Source organism: Lampetra planeri, chromosome 37 (genome assembly GCF_965212315.1).
Source record: "Lampetra planeri chromosome 37, kcLamPlan1.2.h2, whole genome shotgun sequence".
Lineage (NCBI taxonomy): Eukaryota > Metazoa > Chordata > Hyperoartia > Petromyzontiformes > Petromyzontidae > Lampetra > Lampetra planeri.
Window position 1 is genome coordinate 1,979,996 of NC_136143.1, and position 27,439 is coordinate 2,007,434.

The 27,439-nt window shown below is 40.3% G+C and overlaps 1 long non-coding RNA gene across 1 annotated transcript in view; it reads left to right on the plus strand.

Annotated features, from left to right (window-relative positions):
- Positions 1–485: 485 nt before the first annotated feature.
- LOC144730836 (uncharacterized) overlaps positions 486–27,439 on the plus strand; it is a 38,609-nt gene continuing 11,655 nt past the window's right edge. Inside the window, exons 1-6 of the long non-coding RNA XR_013587863.1 lie at positions 486–718; positions 1,375–1,506; positions 5,065–5,242; positions 21,279–21,945; positions 22,395–22,557; positions 25,508–25,605. This is a non-coding gene — a long non-coding RNA (uncharacterized LOC144730836). The remainder of the gene's footprint in view (positions 719–1,374; positions 1,507–5,064; positions 5,243–21,278; positions 21,946–22,394; positions 22,558–25,507; positions 25,606–27,439) is intronic.

Here is a 27,439-nt window from a genome sequence, read left to right on the forward strand (position 1 = left end):
TAATCTTATATTTCCCAGCAAAATCAACTCAACATACACCACGATATTCACTCACCTATACCACCCTCAACTACTTTCCCGTCTCAAGAATAATTAAAATGCATCCTCACACACACACCTGTGCCATACCTGTTCAGGCTGCCTCAATAACATGATAATGAATTTTCCACAAGCACTCGCCCAGTTCGCCCTTAATATTAACTAATTTCCAAATTGCACCTCGTTCTCGGTTTCCTACAGAAAGGGAGTAAATCTCACTTCCCATCTGTCAACATCTGTTCAATGGGAGGATTATTTTTCTCTGCTGCTGCCCGTGTTATCTGGAATTCCCTCTTCCTGGCTGTCCACACTCCTAAATTAACTCCCTTTACAAGTACAGTCTGCAGACCTTCAATTTATTTTCTGCCTTTGTTGACTGCCTATATAATGTCTCCTTGAGCTCTTTCACAATAAAGTAATTTCCTTTAATTCTTTGCTTTGAAGTAGTCTACTGTTTGTTCTTTGTCCTCCAAAACAAAAATGATCTGCATTTACACAGCATCTTGAGATGTATTTCTACGCTGTATAAATCCACATTGTACTGTAAAAGACGACTGTAAAATAATGATGTACCATGTAATACAAAAAGTAATTTCTCCCCTTGTTTTGTAAACAGAGTAAGGGAGAACCAGATATAAAATGAACCCAGATTTTTCAGAGAGCCGTGGAGCAGGTTCAGGTACGAAAGCACTGTAAAATGGTACAACACGTGACATGCACAAACCCATTTGGACATTTAATTCACCATATGTTGAAACGTGTAATGATAAGCACATTGGACTTGCAATGAAGTGGTCTCACGTTTATTAAATCCCACTGTATCCACACAACAGTATAATGGATGCACCCCAATCGGAAGGTCACGTGGTGGGGTAAAATGGAGGTACTCCCACCTCTTACGAGATGTTTGGCCAGCATGGAAGAGTAGACCAAATATACCCTCTAGATCAGTAGTTCCTAGCCTTTTTGGTCCCGCAGGGGACTTTTAACCACCAACATTTTTGCGGGCCATCATGCACCAATGAAAATAATAAAACTGCTCTAAAAGTGTCATAAAATGTTAATTAAAAAGCCAAGAAAACGATTAACTTGCTTTTTATTGGCTCACATAACATCTAAAAAGTTGCGCAACAGACAGTCGTAATATAGTGTTTTGTGGGAAGTAAAAGTGTAGGTATCTGCAACAGTTCCGTGAATCATTTCTCTCGAGGGACACGAGCTCCCTCTAATGGAGGGCCCTTCTACAAGGAGTGGCGTGAGCCAGAAATTGCAGGGCTGCACATTTACTTTTTTTTAATTGTAACGGTACTTTTTATATATTTTTACGATATGCAGGGCTCCCATTGATACCGTTGTTTAACAAGAGGAAGCGTGTCCGACAACCCATGACCTCTGAGCCCTCTGATGGTGAACTAATGGAGACCTTGGCTAACCCCGCCAGTCATTCTTCCCAGTGGGGGCCTGCTGGTGAGTTCATGTACTGCTGAAATTTACTTTTGGCAGCTGCAGTATTGTGCGTAGAGAAGTCAATTCATAGTTGGGTTAGTAGATGGTTAATTAAGCCGCTTACTCTTGATTATCGGTACAATTACTCAGATAATGGGATAACATGAAAATAGTTTGGAAAAAAGTATCAAAATATTTATAATAGAGCAATCCGATGAGACATTAAGCTCTTTCACATGTCCAGTAGGGGCAGGTCAGTACGTTAGAATAAAAAAACACTACAAAAACATGATAGGAGTGTAAAGTATAGGAAAGGTAAACAAATTACTTCAAAATATACAAATAAAACTAAACTATTTATACCTTACCAGGTAAAGCCCACTGAGCAATTAACTTATTTTTTAGAAGCAACCTGGCCACAAATGATAGGTCAACGAGGTGGCTTATCACGTGGAAAATTATAGCAGCTAAATAATAAGAAATGCATGATTCTAAATGTGAAGGGAAAAACCAAGAGGACCCGGAGAAAAAATGGCAGGTGTGACGCTGGACGGGAGGTGATGGGCAGGGCTTGGTGACGTTATCCATATCATGGCTTACTTCACATTAAGCCATGGCCTGAAGGAGAGATTGACACTTTTTTAAAGGGAACTAAGTAATCGGCCACAAAAGTCCACTAGTTATCGACTAATCTTCTCAGCTCTAATGTTTATAACCTGGTGAGACTCACATATATAGAATGGGTCTGAGGCATTTGTAGCATTAACTCTAAAGTTAGATGTAATAAGTGTAGTGGGTTACTTAGAGACACACTAGTCGTAGGAGGCAACACACGTTTATTCTACACTTTAGACACGTGTTCACATACGGGATAACTACAACCGGGTCAGGGCAGCTGGCACGCTGCCTGACCCATGATGCCGGAGACGAAGACGTCGTACAACGGGTTCCATTCCAGCGACAGACAGCCCTGATCCAGCCTCGGGACTTCCCTTTTATGCCCCCCAACGTGGCCTAGCTCCGCCCTCGGCCACGCCCCCTTCTGGAACCTACCAGAAGGTTCTGAGCTATACCCCACGTGTCCTCTAGGTCACCTTTGGCCCACATCCTTTACCCCGGCCTATCACGTGCCCTGTTAGCCGGCCGGGCTGCTCCATCCTCATATGCCCCTTTCCGCCAGCAACCAGCGCTACGCACCCTAGTGACCAATTCCGTGACATTGCATGCTCTGCTGGCAGAACGGTTGGTACACCCTGCTCTGCTGGCAGGTCGGCTGTTCCGTCCACAATTCCCCTCTCTACCAGTAACAAGCGCTACGCGCCATAGTAACCAATTCTATGTCACTACATAAGTAAGGTATCATTTTGGAATCGTCAGTTTAGATCGTTGTTTGAATGTTTTTTTCATGATTTAACTATACTCTACTTAAGACATTTTCATTATATTGAGCAAGTTACAAAAAATTCGCGATTTTAGTGCTTGAATAACTGTGCAAAGATAATGATACCTGCTGTTATTTTGGAGCTCATTCTACTACTGTCTCAGACTGGTTCAACAGGTATGCCTCGTTATGAGGTGTGGTTGTTCCTATTGAGGTTTGGCACTGCTCAGTTTTGTAACTATTATCCTTGTCCACTGAGCCTAACACTTCTGGCTCCAGAGCTCTGGGAAACAATGAAACATGAATGAGCACATAAATATTAATGTTTGTATGTGTGGATACATGTACATGTGTAAATAATATTAGCCATTGCCTACTTTATATTTACTTTGCATTTCACCATTCCAAAAAGTACCCAAAAAGTTAAATTATCAACATGTGATCTTATATTTGGATTTAACTCTCACAGATACAAACTTGTAGACCTATATTAAAAATCACAAAAGATTAAAATACATCTTCAATGTTGGGTGTCCAAATTAACTTTTCAAAAAGTATTCCATATTTGGTTTCAGTACTTTTTAAGACATCCAAATGCAAATTTGTATATCTAAGTAATTTTTGTAAGTTTCAACATTTTGTTAGGGATTATACATTTTTGGGAATTTCCAGGTGTGAACAGAGACTGGACTATAATTTGGGAGTGACTCCACATTTTCACATTTTTTTCAGTGTAATGTTCACTGCCATTTCAGACCTTAAATTCATGGGAAAGTATGCAGCCGAGATTTAGCAAACTGAACTATTTCACTTTGACAGCAGATGGTGCTGTAGACACCCTCCGGTATCTCTATGAAAAAGCTTGTAAAAAAACAGCAAACATTTTACTACTGTTGGTTGCAGACCTATTAACTGACCATTGAAATGCTCTTGAGACTCGTGTATAGTTTAACCGAGTAAAGCCATTATTAACCCCTATTCATTTCTAATGATTAATCTGCCTCAAGTGAGTCTGCTTGTGAAGCCCTGTAGCGCGAACCAGACGAGGTTCTTTCTCTGCCATAGCTCTCGTCTGGAATTCACTCCCACCTCTCCCTCTGCATAATTTATGTGCGTTACAAATTTTACTAATGAATAGATGAATATTTGTGAGGTAAAACTGGGCAAAATAGTGCCTTCACCAATTACATTAGATTTCCTTGATTGAATCCCTGGTGATGTTACACAGGAAAAAAGATTGCATGTCAGCCGTCGGTTAATTGCATGCCTGTGCTTCTGCTGAAATGTAATTCTTACATTTGTTGCCACCGAAGTGAAGGAAAATGTGCAATTATATTTATTGTCACCAAAGACCTTGATGTAGGGTTGCCAATTTTAAATAACAGGGCATATAGTCAAAAGAAGGTCACATGCTCCTGTTGCCTTGGAAAGATTTAAATTATGCAGTGCACAGTATTGTGTGGATTTTTTTTGTTAGAAATGTCCATAAACCAGATCGGGTGGAATGTAACCAAATGTGCCTCAGTTTGAAATGGTTGCTGTTATGTAGTGTTGCTTAATTGTTAAAGTACTACATGATTTGGTGAAATATTTTTCTTTCATAGAGCAGGTGGCATATTAACAGCCAGCATGTAAAAAAAATATTCCTTCAACATGTTTTGACTTTAAAATACTTTTCATCGTTCAAGTTTTACCATGCTTCTTACTTATTGTCCTGTATAATATGCATGGAATTATTTGTCTCTGGCGATTCAATGAATTGTCAAGATTCAGGGCTGTAATTTGATTCAATAATTAATTAAATTTGTCTAGTTTTTACCATCTTGTTCTGTTTTGTACAGTTTTGTTTGCCCTATTATCCTAAATGTAACAGTATTTTGTTTACCTCAAATTTCCATAAATCATAAACAATATAAATTTTACCTGCACGATTAGATGAATGTTTCTTCATTGAAATAATAATTTTAACAGTGCATAAACTGTCCTGAAGCATCAAAATTTTATTTAGGTAAATGAATAAGTGCACATAGTTAAATTGTTTAAAATAGAAAAACTGTATTTGGCCCCAAATGTGTTTAGAATTTGACACATGCTTTGAATGTAGATTAAGAAGCCTGCCTTTGCATATCTAAACCCCAGGGCATCCGCACCAATTTTTATCTATAATGTTTTAAAATTATGTCTCTTGAAATTTACAGGCTCAGCCCTAAGCCCTGGCACGTGGCCAGCTGAAGTTGCGCAGAGTTTCTCAAGTGGTGGTTCCCCTCAGGACGGTGGTGGTTTCGAGAGACAGCAGGCCAAAGCGGGAGGGCGGAGGCCAGGACTTATGCAGGTTCCTGTGCCTGCCAGCCGTTATGCGACCCACAGATCTGAAGGGTATGGTGAATTCACTTTGCCAATAAACACAAATACAGTCATTACACTTCAATAAACACGATGTCCCCATGTACAAGTAACTATTCATAAAAATAATCAGTAAAAAAGATAACGGTAAGGGTGCAGCCCAGCATTTACTTGCTCATACCACTGGAAACATAACATGCCTCCCTTAGGGGGAGCTCTGGAGAGCTCCTCTAGAAGGCATTTGGCCTACTCTTCCATGCTGGCCAGATATCTTTGAAGAGGTGGGAATACCCATACTATACTTTACCACATGCAACCTGCCACTCAACTAACCGTGGTGTAACCATTTATACTTCTGGGTGGACAGAGGTGGGTGGATTGAACCGGTAACCTCTGGGTTGCATGTCCAGTCTGCTAACCATTGCACCATGGTAGCATCCCCCCATGTGTACAGTTTTCTGAGAGAATTGACAACTTTTATGCTGTGCTTGTATACAATACATTTTTATTTTTAAATTATATAAGGCATTTCGCACTGTCGTAGAGGATCTATAAAATGTTTGGCATAAATCATCTGATTTCCACCAAGGCTTCTCCATTCAAATCAATCTCATATTTTGAGATGAGTTAGCAGATCTGCCAGACATCCTCCAGTGGCACCAACTAATCAGGCTGTGGGCTGGATAGTGTTGGTGTCACGACATCAGCATATCCCAGCGCAAAGAGCTCATCATAGGTTGTGCATGGCATGCCCGTGGGGCAGTGTATGTGCCCAATACATAATTTTAACATCCCACCACCACATTTTCAAATGAGACTAAGACGTTTATATAATAACCCAAGTTTCCGAATGCTGCCATAGTATGGTTCTGGGAAACATGAGAATGAGGGACAATAATGATCAGTGATGTTTGTATTGATGTTGCTTTAATTGTCATTGTTTATATGTCTTCTGTTTTATAACTATTCTCTCTCTACCCTCGATCTCTCTCTGTTCTCGCTAGATTCGCTGTGTGTGCAATGTGCCTCTATATTCTATTCTCTCCGCTTGCTTTTCTCTATTACAATAGACTAACACAATCACTATTTCTGAATAGCAAGTTCTGCCTCCCTATTTAAACCTGAATTTACACATGGTCCCCTGGATCGGCTACATGAGTGATCTTTCAGCACGGCTGGTGCTTTTTTCAGGATGTGAATTGTGGATTAGGTTTCATCGTTCTGCACAGGAAATGCCCCTTTTTCTGTGGAGAATCCCTTTAAAATATGTAATAGATCCTCCAGCCTCAATGGGTAGATGTGCATTTGACTTATGAAGAATATGCCCTTTGTCATGGTCCTATGGCCGTCAGATCACACAAAAATGTTCAATCAGCCTCTGCTGGCGGACGTGTCCAATATATGAATTGTTTTTGGCTTGGTTGTGCCAAACTGAGTACCCTGCCAGACTTAATAAGTCCCCTGCCAACATGAATCACACGCTTAGTCTTCATACTGATTATTTTCTGGGCAGTATGGCCACAGAGTTACCTCCCATACACATGTACAATGCATATTAGAGCTTTAGATATACATTTATTAGTCATGAGTTCTTTTTTTATTGAATTTACTGGAATTTATTTAAAAAAAAACAAATCTAGTTTTGAGTGAATATTGTGTATAAAATAGCAGCCAGATTACATAAAGCTGCAGCAACCCATAGATCTCATTATTTGAAGCTGCTCCATTGTAATAATACAATATATGATCATACCTATAGTATATACATTTTGGCTGTTTATAAAATTGTTATCGACATCTACTTAATAGTAATGAATTCTACTGTTAGATTATTTATTATGGTTGCCACTATTTACCAATGTGTGGGATGTCAACAGTCGTACAATGAGAGGCCAGCCCTCGCTATGGTGATGTAGAATTACCACAAACTCATGGCCACCATTAAACATACGCACCAACGCCGTGATTGTTTGAGCAGTGGGACAATTAAACTTTATTTTTTAATTTTATGAAGTATATGTTTATTATTATTATGAAATGTCAGTTAATTAATGTTTTACACATCGTTGCTCTAGTACCTATTGTAAATGCAGCATGTATTTGCATTTATGATGTTGCACAACTTAAAAAAAGGCTCAGACTATAAAACAATTATTACAGTGGGTGTAGTCATAGTCAAATCATGCATTCACTGTAAACGTTAAAAGGCAGATGCAGTCCTAAACAACGAATAGTTATAGTTTTGTAGTTATTTACCTAGTCTGTTTATTTCAGACAGTCCCGCATGAGTTTGAAGCTTCATTGATGAATTTTTTCCCCACATGTCAAAATGTGACAAAGCGCATTGCCATAACACATTCCAGCGATGTCACTGGGGGTTGACTGTCTCCTGTGTCTTTCAGAAGTATAATACGTGATTACTCATGCTAAATTTGTAGCAGGGGGAGCATCTGAGTCAACATCTGGGACACCAGACTTCCTCTAAATCCTGTTACGGCACAATACAGCTGTATGCCTATGTCCAAAGTGTTTGTATCCTTATTTAACCGGGAGATTAAATTAACCCATCCACGCACAATCCTGCCTCAAACCTGCTTAGCTTCCAAGATCTGACGAGATCAGGTGCATTATGGATAATTTGGTCATCGGGAAATATCATATGCCATAGCGTAATCCCTTCTAACGGAAAGAGCCAACCACTCTTGCCCCAATCCATTTGACACGTAAAAACACATGTTTACATGTGGAATTATTCAATCAAGTGTGACCGGGTACTTGAGATGGGAGTTTCGAGAGCCTCAACAAGGGAGTAAAGCTGTTTTCCTGTCATTTAATATGTTCTAGGTGGAATAGAATGGAAAAATATTGGCACAAATATAGTTGAGCTCAGGTTTATAACTAAAAGAATCATAGAACTAAATTTTTTATATTCGTTCCTCCTAAAACTATGTCCTGGAGCTTGAGTATATTTAGAAATTGTTTCAATTATCATGCTCAGGGGTCGGCAACCAAAATAACAAGAAGATACTTTTTTATTCGGGGAAAAAACCCCTCAATACTGTATTTCAAGAGCCTCAATGCATGTGAATACGAGATGGTGGTCCTCAATAAATAACGTCACGAAGCAGTCATTAAAGAGCTGCATGTGGCTCTGGAGCCGCAGGTTGCTGACCCCTGGTCATGACGAACACTTAAAAATATATGATGCACATTATTAGTTAATCAGGCATTTCGCCTCTCACAATGTGATGTTAAAGCCCTTAAAAAAGCAAGCAAAGCCTGATACTAGTTATTGGAGCTGGGAAGAAAAAAAAAATATACTTATAATTGAAAATCTATATTTTTAAACATTTGTGGTTGCTATATAGTGATTAATTATAACAATTTACAGTCATTTGTCCATTCACTACTGGATGAAGGCCTCTGTGCTGTGTTAGTCATGGGGGTTTTGACCATACTTCACTATGTTGGTCAGTGGGAGTTGTGAACAGGGGCCCAGGACCAGTTCAGATATCGCTTGCCACTGATATAAGCTGTGGCTGAGAATCAAGCGCTGGTCACAGGGTTCAGAGTGCAGTGCGCTAACCACTAAACCACCACTCCATCCCATTATAGTGGTTTATAGCACCATAAATAACTGGATTCTCTTTAACTGGGTTCTCACTCATCTGTGGATGTCCTGCATCAATTATGATGGATAATCGGGATTCTACTGTCTAAATATATATGTGTGTGTACCTGGTGCAGTGTGTAAACATGAACACCAGGGAGACAAAGGCGACCGGGCGTGATGCTGGCCACCCCCCTCCCCTCGTGTGCCGTACCGACCTTCATAGGTGCTCGCTAACATCACTTTCCCCAATGATCTGTTAAGGCTATATGGGGGATTTTTAATGTTTATATATGTCCTGAATTCGATTCCCACTCACGGGTAACATACTTGTCAACCCATACGGTTTACCTGTATTCTTGTACAGGGAAATTGAGTTTTAAAAAAATGTGTAAATTTTTTGGTGTTTCTCTCTTGTGATGGAACTTTGTAGGATGAACGTTGAGATTTATAAGGACACAGGGTGACCAATAAGGTCTGAATTGGTCTATAATAAGGTAGCCACTGATAAGCGGTTGACAGCTATGGGGTAACATCAGTAACGATTATTTGAACTGGTCTTGGGCCTCCCCTAGGTCGACTCAACCTTAAATAAGTACCTGATGCGGTGTGTAAACTTCGCCACTACAGAGACAAAGGCGGCTGGGCATGGTGCAGCCCACCCACCTGCTCGTGTGCTATGCCAGTCTTCATAGGTGCTTGCTAATAGTACTCGCCCCAACAGTCTGTTAAGGCTATGCGTGGATTTGTTGTCTTTATTGGTATATTCTGTTGGCTGCCTCATTGAGAGCTCAGGTGTTAAATGCCATTCCTGTGCATATGACACTCTACTGTTTACATCTGTTGATTACACTGATGCCTCTGGGTTATAGAGGCTCTCAAAGTGCACCGCCGCCTTGCAAGCAGTGGTTCTGGGTCAACAATCTCTCATTGAATGGTTCCAAATCGGAAGCCATCCTGATTGGCACCAGACAGCCCCTCGCCACCTCCGCGCATCCTTCGCGCATATTAATCGCTGGCTTCACTCTCCAATTCTCCCATCACATCTCATCCTTCGACGGCTACACCAACCATATCATATATTGTAACTACCACCTCAGGGCACTCACGTAATTGCCGTCCACTCACCACCACCGAAATCGCCGATACCCTTGCCTGCAGCATAGTCGGATCTCGCCTTGAACATTGCAACTCTGTCCTAGTTCGAACTTCATTGCGTATCCTCAAGAAACTACACCGGCTGCAGTGCAATCTCGCCCGTGTCATCCTCGGCGCCTGTCATCCTTGGCTAGATTCCCTCACTTCCCCCTGCTACCCTCCACTGACTGCACATCGCCAGCAGGGTCAGCTACAAGGTCGCCAACTGCCAGTGCCATCGCTCCTCTATTTTCGGTCGTCCACAGTATCTCTGTTTGCTCCTGTCACCCTGCACTACAGCATATGGAAGAACACTCCGCAGTGTGGAGAGATACGGTGGATGCAGCAAAACTCACAACCTCCTCTCGACATCAAATACTAGGGGCCTGAGTACAGAAGAATGGCGTAAATGTAAGCAGGAAGTGATTGCGTATGCTACTAAAATGCGAAGTGAGAAAAGAGAAGTTACGATGTAAACAATAAATATTTTACCAGGTATGGCCCACTGAGCGATATAGCTCTGTTTGAGAAGCGACCTGGCCACAAATAATAGCTCAACGAAGTGGCTTATCATGTGGAAATGTATAGCAGCCAAATACTGTAAGGAATGTTTCTAAATGTGGAGGGAAAAACCGGAGGACCCAGAGAAAAATCCACACGACCATAGGGAGAATATGCAAATTCCGAATATACAGGTGCCAGGTTTGGGATTGAACCCATGGCCTCCTGTACACCAGGCGACGTCGTTAACATTTTTTTATAGTGGCGCCCCAGTCCCTGGGTGCAGAACAGCCATTTTGTAGACATAGACGGCGGTGTCATCATTCCCTGCTCCACCAGCCCATCGGCTGCAAAAGGGATTTGGCACCAATTTTTACAGACCCTACTTCTGCTGCAGTAGCAGCTCCATCTCTCAGGGAGAAGAGCGAGCGTCTGATGAGATGGACAGCCTCGTTTATGATGTGGGTGGTGTCCACCTCCATGAAATTAACCTGCAATTTAGTAGAAGCAGCAGCGGGAGGCACGCAATAAAAGAGCATGTGTGGCAGAGGGGAGCACCGTGATGTTTATAATTTGAATCGTTTATTATATTATAAATAGTATTAACCATGTTAGGTTATCAGAGTTGATGATTAAGTAGAATGCAATATTAATGTTATAATAGTTTATTATATCATGAGAAATACTATTAAAGTTAACAACAACCCCCCCAAATAACCACAACCATACATCACAGGAAGCGCTCAAATAACCACAACCATAAACCACTTAAACAACCAAAATTAATTTCAGAATTTCATAAGCTATTCAGTATTTGGACCCCAGGACTTTCACTGCCAGGCATCGTTTCTACATGGCAGCCCCCGCCATCTGGAATGCCATCCCGCTGCAAATTCACAGCATTCAATTTACGTCTGCTTTGAAGAGACATGAAAAGGTCCACCTCTTTAGCCTGTATTTTAAGCGACATTGAGCTTGGCTCCATGCCTCAGAGTCACGGTTATTTATGTCTGTGAATATTGTGCGTGTTATAAATTGCATTATTATATGCACATGTGCACATTTTTGTTAATGTGTACCATGCACTTGTGTAGTGTTTAATGTGCCACGCTTCGAACCGGGTGACCCAAATTTGATTTCCGCTTATGGCCAACATCAGTGACGAATATTTGAATCGGACCTGGGCTTCTGCTACTGAGGTCGAATCACTGGGAAGATACTATGGCCACTGGGGAAACATAGGTGGCCAGGTATGGTGCTCGCCACACCACTTGTGTTGGTCTTCATCGATGCTTGCGAGCAGCACTGGCTCCAGCAGTCTGTTAAAGCTATAGGGGGATATACTGTATGTATATACAATATATATGTGTGTGCATGTAAAGGTGTTTTTTTCCATTAAAATGCCTTTTAACATTTTGTGCAAAAGTCAACGCTGTTACTTCCAAACAACTCTGTTACTCTAAACATAATACTGTGTTGACCTTTAACAGAGTTGTGATGTATAGCAGCGTTTGGTATTTATTTCCCATGTAGTAAACAGAATGAGAGCACATGTTGTGTTCTCGTAAAGGGCTTTTGGGGTTTATGAAACTGTTTTTGGAAAAATTTCTGGCTTTCTTATTTACGTCATATCACATGGTTGATACTTGTAAAGTACTTTATGTATCCCAAGGTAAGTTTGCGCAGAAACTATATGAACTGTTATTCAGACACGTAATTGCAGGTGGTATCCAAATATCTTCTCCCATGCTGCAAATATTGCCTGCTCAGGGTCCTGTGATTTGTGGGATCATAATTTTTGTACAGTTACGGGTTGATAGTTAATTTAGGGACAGTATTAAATATATTAATTTATGTAAATGTATTGATTGTATTGATGTATAGTTGATCAACAATGTAATAAATTGGTTTCTATTCTATTTGGAATATTTTAGAACATCATGCGAATTTTCTTTTATTTTCTGACAGGGACAATTTATTAATGCTGCATTTTTCTTAAAGACTAGCATATTATCACATTAAATTTTTAATTGCGTGTGTTATTTTCTGAGAACACGTGTTTTTTTGCATTCAATAAGATTTTATTACGTGTCAATTAGTTTGAGCAAATCAATTGCTTTACACAGAATATAGCCTCGAGATGCGGATTAGAATGACCCATGGGAAAATTTGGGAAAATTTGTGTTTATGTGTATCAGCTAGCAGTATGTTCAGCTGGCAAAGTGCACATAAATCATGCTTCCAATGTATATTGGAAACGTTCATAGCCCTAGGTTAAAAAATTGAAAGGTTCTAATATTTTGGCCCTCTATTTTGTGGATCCAAAATACAAAATATATAGTAAATCATATTTGCCACTTCATTGAACTTATAAATAAAAAAAACATGTTTTTTTACTGTCACTGAGAGGCAAGGAGGTTCTCTTATGTCAGATTGGCCTTCAAGAAGTATTGAGGTGTAAAGAAGCGTCTTATATAAACTGTAAAAAGTTGGCGTAGTTCAGATATTACATGTTGCAGAAGTACTTGAATTCTTTCGGGAAACAATTCACCAGTCTGTGAACAGCTGCATGTGGGTGGAACTTTTAAATTTGAGAAACAAAGGATATATGTGTATATCAATTAGTTAGTATGTGTATTACATTTAAGCCAAGATGTATGTTGGCCTCACCTTTGCCTGTTTTGTGAGAAAATGAATCGATGAAGTTTCACAGCAGACCGCATATGAATTTCAATGGGCTCTCGAATTCATCATCTGAGAGTAGGCACTACAGTGGGTTGCAGACCTCACCTTCTTCTAGAAGAAAAGCACTAGATACTATCTTCCATATGACTTAAAAGCAATCTTTTGCTCAAATAGAATACTCTGCCATCTACCATATGCCAGTTAATAATGACATTATAAAAGAAAAGAATACAGGTATTGTAATTTGTTTAATATGAATGTTTTTATGTTCCGATTATGCCATCGGTTTCATGTCATGAGATTAAACTTTCATTCTTAACTATCCAGCTCACACTACATTATCCTGTGTCAGATATCAGCCTTGGAATATGTCACAGAACTGCATCTGAAGTTGCTTCTATAGACCATATTTGAATCCATAATAGTGGCACACCAGTTAGTGTCGTGCAAAGATTGTTCATTGCATGCCAAGCCAACATTTTTTAAGTCTCAAAGCTGGAACCTGTCCACAAAATGGAGCAAGTCCTGTGGGACAGGCCAGACGCCAACAGGCAAAGGCCAGCATTACATTTGGCACAGTAAATAGCATGTCTTCCCCACATTCATTTTGTTTGTACACTAATCGTTTGTTAAATGCCATGTTTTTGTTTGTGAAAACACAAATCCAGCCCTGCCCCGGCTCTATCGTAACCCTGCCCACTAGTGACCATTCAGCCATGCAGAATACAAGCACAGCAATATTAATTCCACAAGTGGAGGAATACATTTGGATGTTTATCAGTGAATGTTTCTGCTGCCATTTTCTACAAATGTATCATTTAGTCTGGAAAGAAATTTTTGACATGGTGTCCATCACTCCAAGAAATGTGCTTTCACTACTTTCAAGTAGAACATTTTGCCCAGAGAATGTATTATTTTGTGAAAGTTATCTAGTTGTGATTCACACATTGGAGATATTAACATTTGAGTCTTAGAAAATCTCGGCTTTGGGATGCAAGTTTTTATAATATAATTCCTAGCACAGCATCATTACTATTTGATCAATTATATTCCAGCCCCATGTCAACCAAAGCAGAGTTGCAAGTGTGGTCAGCACTTGATAAGGATTTTCATGATCGCTCAAACATGTCTCTTGTGGTTCTGCTGTAAATGGTGTGGGATGGTGAGCAGTTTCCCTGACATCCATATTGACCAAAACTGTTATCAGTTTAGTGATTTTATTTTGTTCGTGTAACATTTTAATGCATTTCCCAAGTTGCTGTGGTTAAGGTTAAAGTAATGTGTGCAAAGGTCCATGACATTGATGGATGAAAAGACTGCACTTCAGGAATCAGCTGGCATCAGCAGACTTTCACAGACCTTTTCGAAAATACTTAGCTATTGTGGCTTTTATTAAAAGTATATTTGTTTGTGACAGTTGTAGTTTATGTAGGATTCTATTAATCTAATTTTATCCCAAAAAATACTTGCCAGCTTTTTCCATAATTGGTGTAATTTTGTACACAATTCTATAGCAATCTACGTTCAAGTTTTAACCTTAAGATTTTTGTACTAAAAAAGAACAGATGTATGGATTACGTGTCAATATGCCATGATACTTTTACTCTGTAAAATATGTATTTAAAATGTTAATCTTTGACCACATTTCATAATCCCACTGACATTGAAATAACACTGTAATAAAACACATAGTTTGATGCAAACTAGTTAGATTAGTCTTCTTGGTTCTTTCGGTAAAGTCACGTAGAAGGGAAATAATAAAATAATAAAAAAATTACATAATAAAATAAAATAATTCTCACGACGTTTCGGCCACAACGCAAGCAGCCGTCCTCAGGTGAAGAACAGGTCTGTCGGAAAGACAGCGTCTGAAGACACTGTCTTTCCGACAGACCTAGTTTGCATCAAGATGAATTCCTGCAGTCACGAAAGCTTTAAATCGAAATTTAGTTAGATTAGTTTAAAATTATGTCTATGGAAGTTATGTGACAATGGCAAATTATTATCTTTCACACTAATATTTTTCAGACTTTTAAAAATATTTCATCACAGACTGCTAGGTTGTTTAAATAATGTGAAAACTAAATTATTTAAAATGGATATGAACTATTGGGCATTAGTCAGTGCCATGCTGGTACAAATGAAGCCATTGCACGTCGGATGAATGTAAAATTGGATTGTGGTATTCCCATTAGCGTCTAATTATAATGGGTAATAATTTTTGACCTATCATTGATTTCTCGTGAAAATTGCATTTGAAATATGTAGGAAATAGACATACATGAGCAGGGGCAATAACATTTTTTATTCCACATTGCCCCTCGCATTACAAAAGCTATATTTGAATGTAACTTTCTGCTACGAGGTTTACGTAAATCCTTTTAACTCTGCCTCGAGCATCTTACCTTCTCGTGAGACATGTGTTTCAAATGGTATGGCCTGGGCCGCTCATGAATTAAAGATCACACAACCACTGTGTCGCTTTCCCCGTTATTAATCTAAAGCGTAGGTTTGATGGGACATCAGGGGAAGAATTGATCGGCAGAGGGGCCATTAATCAGCGAGTGGCAGTAGCTTGTAATGCCCGCATGGCTCTACATTCTCCCCATTGACAGCTGTTTTTGTACTGAATAATACTACGAAGCACACGGGATTGAGGGACGCTAGGATAATAAGATGCCCTTTCTTCACCTGCGATTAAATTGGATTCCTCTTTTAAATTTAAAGCTTGCAAATTGCTGTGCACCCAAAGGTGTCATGACTGATTGTGGTCGCCTTTCTTGCAGCCCAAGGTTTAGCATCAAAATGATTTAATCAATAGCAGGATCATAATATACTTGTTTTCCAAATGTTTGTTTTCCTTAACCTGGGCTTCTCGTCCGTGAATAGGTCTTGCCTGAACACTGCCATCTAACATTTCTCTAGAATCGGTTTAAATGTTTTATTAAATTGACATGTCGGGTTGTATAAATACAATAATTAAGTGTAATGTTTAATAGATATTGTTTTCAAATTACAGGCTAATTCTCTTGGCATATTTACATGAGAGCAAATTGTGCATAATTAGCTTAAAATGTAATGGTACAGTCTTTCAAATATTTAATTAAACACATCAATAATTGTTTACTTAAAACTAATTAAATAGCTCAGTGTATCTAATGTATACAGCTCGTGGTGGGTGAGTGACTTTGTCAAGGAGTGAGTGACTGATGTAAATTCTAATGTTCTAGATGTGCTATGAAGCTTTAATTTGGCACATGGTTGAATATGTGCCTATAACTAGAAAATTACAAGAGTCAACATTTTAAATGTTGGTGCCCTCAATTGTTTATAGAAGATTTTCTTATTTGAGAACCGATCCCTACAAACAATATCTGGATGTTTAATTCTGCTGAATTTAAATATGGCATCACATTTTTAACTTATTTAAAACTTATTTAAAAATCAGGTTTTTGGACCTCTAAACATTGAGTAGCTTTTTTTTTTACATTTTCTTTATTTTTGAGCCCAGGCCAATGAAAGTTTGGAAGGGTGTTAAATACAAATGTGACATCATATTTTCATAACTCAGTTTAATTGTATTTTTTTGGAAGACTGAGGCTAAAGTAGGACCAGCCTGTTACCAGTTTAGTCTCATGTATATATGACGGGCAGACAAGTTTAAAAATGAGACACCAAATACTGTCCACTACAACAAGTCGGTCTTACTTTTATTCCTGAAACTGACGTTTAATGATGCAAAATTCTTGCGTGCAAATTTGTTGAGTTTTTTTATGTTGCACAACATTCCTTGTTAAACACTCTGATTTGCAACCCAGTTTCATCTTACGCAGCCATTAAAGTCAATCACCACCCAATAATATAGTGTAGGTTGGGATGCCCAGCAGGGGATCTCAGCAAGGAATAGCGCCTGCATGGGCCATGGATAAAAACGAACTATCCAGGCAATTTACCATAAACACCAAGCGAGACACGGTTCGCACACAACAAGTCAATATATTTATTGCAAGTCAATACATTTGATTTAATTGAGTTACAAACATTGAGAACTGCTATGAGTGACTTGCCAGTGACATCTTGGCACCATGATTCACCCCAGATCACCTCATACAGTAGCACTAGATACAATTTTTTTCAAATACCATTCAAAATGACAAATACTTTTTTTTTATCTCCAAAAATCATTTTTTACCATTTTTTACGTGATCACCCCACATGACCTACGCAAGTGAAGGATCAGTCTTGCAAATTTTGACGACTACAAATGTTTAGAAGCCTACTCTACAGCAACAAAACCCAACATTGTGGAATATGTATTTTAGTGTAACAAGAATTCAAGGGCACAAAGGGGTACCATGATGACGAGATGTTAACTACCTCGCCTGGTATACAGTAGGTCATGGTTTCGGAGTTTGCATGTTCTCCCTGTGGTTGGGTACATTTTTCTCTGGGTTCTCCAGATTAGAGTATTTGGCTGTTATACATTTCCACATGTGGGCAGGTTGATTCTGAAAAAGAGCTACGGTATATAGCTCAGTGTGCCTTACCTGGTAAAATAAAAAAAAATTGTTTAGTTTTTAGTTTAGTTTTCAAAGCACCCCTGCCAATGTTATACTACACGATCATGGCCACCATGCTAAGTTAAAGTACTACAGCTAACCACCCAGAGGGCAACAGAATCTCTGCAAAAACAAGCCTCAAAAGAGACATTGATGTCCAAACTATAGTGCCTGATGAAGGTCTGAGGAAGACCATGTAGCCACTTAAACATTTCTGGAATCGATACTGAGGCCATTTTGGCCCAAGAAGTTGAAACAGTCCTGGTAGAATGTACCCGAAAGAAGGCAAAAACTGGTCCATTCTAAATATCGTCACAGAAATGTATGCACATGTGAATTTATGAGGTAATATGAGTCTTTGAAGCAGCCTGCCCTAGGCATCTTTGGCTACAGAGCATCAACATGCAATCATCCTCTCCAAGTAATACTTTAAGGTCCTAGAAATGCCCGCTATCATCCAACATCTGTGTTTTTCTGGATAGAGGGGTTAGGGCACAATAACGCTGGACTGTATTCTCTTTGAGCATTCTATAATAAGACAACTTAAGACGCAGTAATGCTACAGGGGTATGTAAACCAGTTATTTGTAGGTTGCTGAAGGAGGTTTCTCCTTAAAGAAACCTTGCCGCCCACTGGTGCTGGGTGCCCTTTTCAATTCTCTTTTTGAACCCGTGGCCTCGGCAGATCTTAAACTCATGACTTGGTGGCCCTATTGGTAGTAGCTGCAGTAGCAGCAGCAACTGCAGCTCCCTTTGATGCTGTTAATCCTGCATAATGCACATGCATATGTAGTACTAATCACATTCCTGCATTTCCCATAAATATGCTAAATTCCTCTTGATATGCAAATTCATTTGTCAAGGTGCCCAGCTTATATATATGCTCCAAGCTCGTGTGCTGTTTCATTCAGACTCTGTCGCCTCGACGGACCTGGTTTTCACCTGAGGACGGCTGCTTGCGTTGTGGCCGAAACGTCGTGAGAATAATTTTATTGTTTTATTTTTATTATTTTATTACTTCCCTTCTACGTGACTTTACGGAAAGAACCAAGAAGATGAATCCCTGCAGTCACGAAAGCTTTAAATCGAAATTTGGGCTTAGTTCTCTTGTTTTTTTTCTTAGTCTTGGGTGAAGCTGGAGGTACCCGGAGAAAACTCACCACGCATGTATATCTGGGGGTAGCATTCTCTAAAATTCCACTGAACAGTTGGAATTGTAATAACAGCCATAGAGGGTTCACGTGGGGATTGGCTTGCCGGTCCTGCTTTGTAGCCAATAAGGGATGAGCCAGGGAGCATGGCCTCGGCGTGATCTCGGCATGTTAGCAGGGGTGATTGGCCTGGCCATTCGGGGCCCCAGCTAATGGGGAGCCGGATCAGAGGCGTGGTCCCGGGATTGACAGGGAACCATCGAGAACGGTCAAGGCTGTCTATGGAGGATTGGCTGGGGGGTACCACGTGACGAAGGGATTAAAAGAGAGAGAACGATCGAGAGCAGACTTGGGAACGACAAGAGCAGGAGTCACGCGCGTACGGGGGCTCTGGGTGCCACGTGCGCGGTGGGGACTTGGTGTGAAGTCTGCCCTCTCTCCGTTGTCTGCCAGCAACGGAGAGTGTGTGAGTAAAGTGTAATTGTGGAAGTGGAAATAAAAAGGACTGATTCCGAAGCCGTCTCAAGAAGGTTTATTACAGATTCATGAGCCAAATTGCTGTTCTGCCATATCCTGGCCACCACCTTCTAGTCTTATGTCTGCACAAAAGAATCTGCCTTGGGAGTGGAGATCCTCCCTCAGGGAAAGACCCAAAGGGTTATCGAATGCCAGTTCCACCACTTTAATAAAGAGGTATCTTCAGCACAAGTAAGGGACCATCAGAATTACATCCGCTTTGTTCTTTCTGACATTGTAATGTACAACTTTCACAAAATAACCCACGTCAGGAACTCTGAATCTCACTATTTCCTCAACTATTTCTGGGTGACGGGGACCACTGGTGAGGAATACGCACATTGATGTTTGGGGTTACAGGAATTTAACTTTCAGTAATAAATGATCGTGTATGTGTACATTTAATATTCTTTTCTCAAACAATTCATTACCATCGTGTGTATAAACTGCATGCACTTAGTTGTATATTAATAAAGGTTTTCATATTTAGCAGAGCCATTAATTCATTTTTATTGATTTTCTTATATTCAAGTAATATAAGAAGTTGGAGTTTAAAAGATACAACACCGACTAGTTATTACCCCCTTAAAGTGCCTCATGAGATGTATGGATAAGGTCATATTTTAAGCTTACGAAGCATTTTAATAGGTTATGGTTAAGTACAAATCTAATTGCTTTAAAATGCTTTCCTTTGAATAAAAAAAACATGTCATGTTAAGTCGAAATGTACGCATGTATTTAGGTGTCAATTTTGTAAATGATATTGCCCTGTAAAACCTGGAAGTAAATACTGCTCTTTAGATTTATTTTTAAAGTGTTTTTTCATTTTTTTAGGGAATAATTTAGCAGCAGGACACAGCAGACTTGTAAAGCGTAATGTTGTGTTCAAGCTTTTAAAATGTTTTTCTTTGTCCTGTTTTAATGGGGTCATCGTTGCGCCGGTCTCTGTAACCACACAACGCACCCCAACTCTGTTTTGAAATACAGCCCTGTATTATTACCATAGAGTCTTAGAGCAAAGAGCTGCCATCCTGTGGAGTGATTCATGGCTTTATGCATTCGTGAGGGCCTCCCCAAGGTTGGTTCAGCCAAAAATGAGGTTTGGGTGCTGCCAGCAGTGGGGAGTAAATAATGATGGCATGGCATGGTGCCTTATTCCATCCTCCGCATCGTGTGGCCATGAAACAAGCTCTTGCCAGTAGCGGTTACCCACGTGCTTCTTCAGGACATCGATATGGATGCTCATTACAGCTTCGGTGTTTCATGTGACAGATTTGTTGGATACTGTGGCAATAAGGGTAAAGATTTCTCATCGTGAATGACATTGGTCATATTCCTAGGACACGGTGGTGATAAAATTATTTGAAATCACATTCCGAATAAATGCCTTGTGAATAAAATGTATGCTAAAATATATTTTATGATAAATTGTGCACAATTTTCATTTCGTTCTCAAATTTGTTTAATATTATTTTCACAGGTAATTTTTCTCAACCACATTTAATTGTAATTTAATATTTTTCTCCCTGAATGGTAAAAAAAACCATACAGTACATAGTAACATATAATCTGAAACAGAACTGCTATTTTTACCTCATAGAAAATAAGACAAATTCTTAAAGTAGCCACTGTCCTTCACAGGCATTCCCTCAATGTCCGCCATAAATTCAGGTTCGAGGGAGGCCGATAAAAATAGCGGTGAAAATGTCATGCCATAAATGGAGACTGCTCAGCTAACTGCATATTTTATTCCTGCTGTAAAAATGTTTCTTTTAAATGTGCCCACCCTGAAGCAGTACAGTTAAATATCTATTATGTACTCTTTTCGCAAGATTACAGCACGTGTTTTTGTTGAGCAAATTGTGTTTATTCCATTGTGTAAAGGCCTTATTTTTTTTTATTTGACTACAGTGGTGGATTTTGCAAGGCAAGGCCAACATCGCAAGGGAAGGAGGAGAGTAATGCACATACCGAATGGAACAGAAATATGGCCAATGAAGGTGGCACTAGGGAGCCACACTATCAAGCATTTGGCAGCCCTGTTGCAGCTCTAGGGCGAAAAGGACCAAGTAGTTCATTGACCAGTTATATCCCGGGAGCCACAAATACATTTCAGTCCAATTCTGCACAGTCTTGCACACCATCTCTGTCCTCTGCTAGAAACAAGGGGTCAGACTCCAGTGGTACAGGAAGAGGCAACGGCATGGGCTTCAATGCTAGAGGAAGGAGTAACGTGGGTAGCAGTGTTGGAGGAAGGAGTGACATCAACAGCCCAATGTCAGGAAGGGGCAGTATGGACTATCAAGCTACAGGGCAGGGAGGAACCATGAACTCCAGTGTTAGAGGAAGGGGCGGCATGGGCTCCAGTATACACCAGTCTTACCCATCCACATCACAGGGCAACGTGCAGATTAAAAATACCACACCTGGTTTACCTGCACGTCAGAGGGCCTGGTCAGCTGGCGACCACAGCAACAAACTTGGACAAGAAATTACTAAGAACTCGGGATGGAACGAAAGCGACATATCAGATAATTCATTTTTTGATGATTCAGACTTCACAAACAGCAATTCAGAGGTACTTTTGTTTATTATATCACATTCAGGTTTTCTAAATAAATAAGCTTTAAAACCCCTGTTATTATCTTCTGCTTTAGAGACATTTTGTTGCCGATGATAAGGATCTGTTATCTCTAATGCAAGAGTAAGGCTGCCCGTGGGTTGGCTCATCCAACATCTTGTTTGGTACAAAATTTGTTTTATCATGCACCAGTTTACTGTCTCATGCAAATTTAATTCTTGGCCAATGCTTTGGGTAAACTAATGAAACATTGAGCATTCCCAGTGGAGTGTCATTAATAAAATAAGAATTCCGATAAAAATAGCGCTAATTCCCACTATGTGGTGTTGCTATCATGGTATGCACATACGCATGTCAACCTCCTGTTATAAGACGTTTCTGTGGTGTTTTTGCAATTTCAACTCCTCGCCTGATCCACTGCACGGTGGTCCTTTTCTGAAAAGCAGCAGCCAGCAGGAAAGACGATGCCCTCAGCAGTCGGCGCGAGGGCTGACTGCAAGCTGGTGATCAAGGAGGAGAGGACGGTGCGCGTGCTTATCGCCACGGTGGAGAGCATGAAGCACTGGAGCCAGTACTGCCAACATGTGTCCCTGCTGTTTGAGCTGTTCGGTACTGTGTACTTTGAGGACGGACTAATAAAAACTATTTGAATTCATAAAGCATCTAAATGCACGTGTCTGCCACCAACGATGAGTGTTTTTGTTTAACGGAGGAAAGGGAATGATAAAATGTAATTATAACTGAAATGTAAGTATGGAGGTTAAACTAATTCTCACACTTACTGTAAATGATGAGAAACTTGTCAGAAAAAAATACTAATAGCTTCTGTTTAACAAAGCCAATTATGGCAGCATATTTGTGCATAGAGAACAATGAACTTTGTGCAACAATTTATTCAGTTGCTTGTCAACACATAGTGCCAAGTAGTGTTGTAGCTCTGCCAAGACACTGCAGTAGTCGTAAATAAAATGTCTGAAGTGGATGTGTCATTAGAGCAGAAATTTGTGATCAGATTTTCCTGAAAGAAGGTATTACAGTTGTAGAAATGTATGGCAGATTGCATGCTATCTATAGAAACACCTGCATTTGTGAAAGCAATGTCAGCAAATGGGTCAAACAATTCAAGGATGGTGAAACAGACATTGCTGGTAAAGCTGGGTGCAGCAGAGCAGGAATATCAGTGACCCTAACAAATGCACAGAGATTGGAAGAAATTATTCAGGCGAACTGGCGAGTAGGAAACATTGTGGGTGCATTGCAGATTGGCCATAATTTGTGCAGGAAATGTTCTGTCAGTTGGAATATTCCAAGTATGTGCAACAACGGGTACCTAAGGTGTGTACAAGCTGACTTGCAGAACCGGCCCTAGACCTTTGGGGGCCCTATGAAAAATTTGTTTGGAGGCCCCTTTGATGTATGATTTTTTCACCCACTAGCTAGCAGTGACTCTAGGGGGCCCTCTGCTGGCCACGGGGCCCTTTGCAATTGCAAGGGTCGCTTAGTGGCTGGGCCGGCTCTGCTGACTTGTCTACAAATGTCAGTGTAGTAGAACAGGGTTCTAACATAATGTTTATTGTCCAGTTGGTGTCAGGATGACAAGAGTAAGTCAGTAGTGCTCAGGATTATGTGTAGAAGTGACAATAATTTGGCCTAATGATGCTCTTGTCAGGTTCATGTCTATTGTCGGCATGCTGAGAATAAGGGAGCGAGAATGAATGATCTCGGTATCTCCATCGTCTAATGCAGTAAAGTTTGAATCAGATTTTGGAATATAGAGAATTTCATTAGTAAAAAGGAAGAGTCGTTTTACTTGATTTTCCTCTTTTCCAAACGATTGAGGTAGAGCATCAGCAGAATAGTAGGCCAAGGGGAAGATGTTTCAGACAGCAGGGGCAATTTATAAGCCACTACCCCCCCCCCCCCTTATTCAGAGGTTAAATGTTTAGCTGTTATATAAAAGCTGTTTGACTTGACAGTGTGAAAATATACGTTTGTAGTACCACATTGAATACATTGAAATTGCCCTGTAAAGTCTAAATTGCAGAACATTTCAGCTTGTCAATACAAAAGCCTTTATCGGAAAAGCTGCAGATGACCTTTCTGTGTGGCTATGGAATACACTTTTCTTGTTTGTACTTAGTCCTGATGATGGATCAATTTAATTACTCGGCATTTTTTGCTGACTGTCTTTTACTCTTTCACCTGCTGCTGCTGCACTCCCACCCAAACTCAATACTTGCCGTGTGTCTTATCCGGATCACAAAGCAGAGAGTGCTGCTTAATTTCAATAAGGAGTGGGAGTGAAGGCATTGCAGCGACAAAGCAAAATGCAACCAAGCGTTCTTTATGACGAGCCATTTGATGACTGATGCCGTCTGGCTTTGTGAAACAAACAGCCACGTTCAGTTTCGTCGTTGTCTTGTCTCAGTTATGGTGAAGAGGTTGCTGTTATCTTTAAGGAGGAGTGATCGTTGCTGCTTGTCTGACATGTTTTGACAGTGGCCATAAGTACACAATGAGTGAATGTCAGTGCATGCCTTTGGTATTGCCATTACTTCACTCTAAAAGGATATGTACAGTACATGTACACATGCAGTCCTTTTGCTAATCCATTTCTGGATGAGGGCTTTCCCACACCGTGTAGGTCACATGGATTATTTGACCATACTTCACCCCGTTAGTGCGGGTTGGCGAAAACAGGGAGGGTAGGCTTGGGAATCGAGAAGCACAGTACAACAATAGCGATTTCTGCACTGCCCTCTACTGTGCACCGTGTAGTACAGCCCCGCAGCTGCCTATGACAACTTGGCGTACATGGTCGTCACCCTTTCAAAACGCTATCCAGGATTAACTCTGCTTAGCTTCCAAGATCTGACGACATCCTGGGTAATTTGGGCATAGGCCTAAAAAGATATACCATTGACAAAAATAAATAGAAAGTACTGTGATGCCAGCTTGCCTTTCATAGATGGAATATTTGAAACAGGTGTGGTTTTACTTGAGAATGTGATATTTACGAAAGTAATAGTTTTAAGCGCTTATGTTAACAATACTATTCATAAACAACGCAGTGTCAACAACTTTGAGAAATGGTTAAATAAAGGTTAAGGGGTTAACACTGCTGCTTGTACAGTGGCAGCACCGTGTGACCGGGCGGTTGATTAACGTCGTAAAGAAACCGGAGAGCCCAATGTCAAATATCGTGATTGCAGCTTGACCCCATGTAATAATCTCTTTATTGCAAATCCTGCATCCGCTGATTAAACATCTCCCAACAGCTATTTAATTTATCTTTCCCCTGATTATTTTTTTAATGGGAGATAAATACAATTTATTTAACGTTGATAACAAAAAACATCCTTTAGATAGCAGAAATGTAATTTCATGATAAAAAATGGCATAGATGTCAGGCAGCAATGAATAATAGCGTAGTATATCTCTCAAGAGTGTGAAATCAATTTGAATGGACAGATAAAACAATTTCATTGTGTGTGGCTCGGAATATGTTAACATATTTGTGTATTTGTTAACTTCAATTTCTATGCCTTTTTCCCATCAGCAACTTTGGATTCTGCAGTTGCACCAAAGGAGAGATTTGCCAAGGTCTTTACCCTTAAGGATGGGCCTCACGCCATCAGATGCATATTCTATGAAACTGTAAGTGCATCCACAAATATATGATTTTTCTTCGTTCTTCATGTGTCTTCATTCATCATCATCATCGTCCACCATGATATACCCACTGCTGAATGAAGACCTGCCACATTTCACCTCTCCAGCGGATACCCTCTTGGACATGTTTCCCTCATTTAGCTACCACGCCATTATTTGTCTTGACCAGCAGCAGCCATCATCCTTTCGGCCGCCTTATTCTAGCTTCTGCGCCTTGCTTCTCGGCGATTCGTGCCTCGCCCGTTGCCCCCATCCTCACTGATGTCCTCTTCTTTCCCCCCCCACTTCCAATGTGTGCAGATACTACTGACTCTTTTGTATGTAGGGTATGTAGGCATATATGCCTACAAAATACATTTATTTTTAGGGGGGGGGCAGTGAAAAATGTTTTGGGAGGTGGGGGTCGACAATTTTTGTAAACCTGTTGGATCAACTTTTTACCCCCACATTTGGGGGGGGGGGGTCCACTTTCTATAACTTTTTGATTCAAGCCTTCTGAAAGGCTCTTATTATTTAGTTGATGGACAAACGAACAAATGGAACGTTGGGCCATTTAATAGTCAATGTAATGTCAATAACTTGTGTATGTTCACTAATTAATGTATTTCTCACGCTGTCTCAATGTAACCACTCTTCTTTGCACACTTCTCAGTTTTTGTTCATTTTTCATCCTAGTCCATGCTTATTGTCATGGTATGTTGCTTTTCATTATTACTTTAGCTTTTCCAAGAAGCACACCAACAGCCCGCTCTTGTTCTCTTCTTTATGTTGTTACTTTTATCCCAGTCCACTTTCAATAACATTGGGTATATATATACTGTAATGCGTTCTTTTGTGTCCCTCTAACAGGTTGCTTAGTGAACTTGTTTTGCATTGATTTTGTTTTACTCGTATTTATCTTGAAACCCACTTGGCAGCTTGTAGTTCATTTCCATTGCATGGGCTGTCATCAGCAATTCTGGGATGGTTCTTATTGTCTTAATTGATAATTGTCCCTTTATTTCGCCAATACAATTTTAGGAAAACATCTTTCAATACGGGCAGTCCTTGACTTATGAACATAACTCGTTCCTGAGACTCGTCCTTAAGTCAAACAGTTTGTAAGTCGGAAAACAACAATGTATTGTATTTAAATGCCCATATGGTCAGTGTTATGAAATGTGTTACAGTTAAAAACAAAAGTGAAGCATTGTTAAACTCATAAATAAGAAGAAATAGTGTACATTTGCATGTAATACTTTAATAAATACTAAGTAAATACAACATAAAATGAAGGAACATAAATAGAGAAAATAATCTGTTTTATTTTAACTTATCTTGAGTCCTTATGCTGGCTTGCTTGTCGGAAGGGGCGCAACGAGTCACCACAATTGCAGAAACACACACAGGGCACGCACGCATACAGACACACACACACAACAAGATCCCCTGTATAGCCTTAACAGACTGTTGGGGCACGTGTTGTTGGCTAGCAGCGCCTATGAAGGCCGGCACAGCACACGAGGGAATGAGTGGTCAGCACCACGCCTGGTTCCTATTGAGTCCCTCTTGGCGATATTTACACTTCGCAACAGGTACTCATTTGCGGTTGAGTCGCCCTAGGGGAAGCCCATGACCGGTTCAGATAACCGTCACTGGTGTTGGCCGTGAGCGGGAATCGAGCTCGGGTAGACGGGTTGGTAGCACAGCACGCTAAGCATTGCACTACCACTCCCCACGCACAAGCACGGGGGCACGCGCACACACGCATACACGCACATAGGCGCTCATGAAGACAAACATCTACCGTGAAGCCTTAACAGACGATTGGGGCAAGTGC